The sequence below is a fragment of the Penaeus monodon genome, chromosome 28 (assembly GCF_015228065.2).
Source record: "Penaeus monodon isolate SGIC_2016 chromosome 28, NSTDA_Pmon_1, whole genome shotgun sequence".
NCBI classification, from domain to species: domain Eukaryota; kingdom Metazoa; phylum Arthropoda; class Malacostraca; order Decapoda; family Penaeidae; genus Penaeus; species Penaeus monodon.
The window spans coordinates 17,828,308-17,829,621 of record NC_051413.1 but is presented as its reverse complement, the minus strand read 5'-3'; positions in this window follow the sequence as shown (position 1 = coordinate 17,829,621).

The window sequence follows — 1,314 nt, the reverse complement described above, 5'->3', positions numbered from 1 at the left end:
CGTTATATCAAAGTTAATTGTACAAACCTTATATCGCCGCGCCTCCGTTATTACGCTTCACCATAATACGAAGACCTCGATGAGGTAGTATTTCCAGGGGAAGATGTATTTTGCGATTTGTAAAACTTAGCCGGCTTTCAATAAAATGTTTTTTCACACGAACACTTACTTCACACCGGCCGGACACACACTGAACGTTTTTCCCGGGCGAGGGCAGGGATTTCCGAATAATCGAATTTTGATTGGTCAGAAAACTCTGACGTCATTGAAGTTTTCATTGGCTAGCATTTGTGCTCGTTTGTGAAGTGTAATCCGCTAATTTACCAACAAGTGCCCATTTTTTCAAAGTAAAACGTTCAGAAATCCATATTTGTGTAAACGGATATAATTTATATAGGTTTCCACAATATTGACTTCTGGTAAATCCTGTAAAATTATAGTATAAGTTACCGGCGATACAATTTTTTCCTACTCTTACCTGATTATTCACTCTCAGAAGAGCTATCTTCCTCCATTGGTATTGGGGGAGGCAGGGGACCCTCTCTCGCTCTCCCACCTTGGGGCGAGTAGAGCCGTGCCGCCTCGGTAAAAAAGTTATGGAGTGGGGTTTCAGATGACTTTATGAATAGGTAGCGAGATAAATATTGTTGTAAATAATCAGCTCGCATACCCGGACGCTTAATGTATTCTTTTAAATCCAGCCAAACCCTTTCGATATTCTGTGTGTGGATATGTGGGAAGTGTGGGTCTACAAAATTTTCTGAATGATTAATTACCAGGTGCTCGTACCCATGTTGTTTTAAATTACGGTAGGCAGCCCACCCATCACTACATATAACACTTCCTGGTAAAATGAATTGTTTTATTAGGGGTATGAGCGTGTCTGCACTTCTATCACTGCCTACCAACGGCACCACGAATTTCTTTTTAGAATCACGCTCAATACCCCCAAAGACCCACACTTGACTAAGTTGCCTCCCTCTGTTGTACTTCCGGCGCACGAGCAGCGTTTCGTCGATCTCAACGATTACACCGGCACCTCCTATAGAATTTTGATTCTGTAACCAATTTTGGGTTACTTCTGAACAAAAACTCCTCCAATCTACGCTACTTGTTTTTGACATGCCAATGCATTTAATGACAGTTTCATGATCCCAATGCTTCTGAAGCCAATGATTAACAAACAAAACTACTTTAAATGGTTCCAAATGTGTCCCCTGCAGGAACGTGCCTGTGTAATCGCTGGTCGAGAAAACGCAACTTTTGCGCCGTTTTGTCTTAGCGATCTTTTTCCATCGGCCACAATACCACACG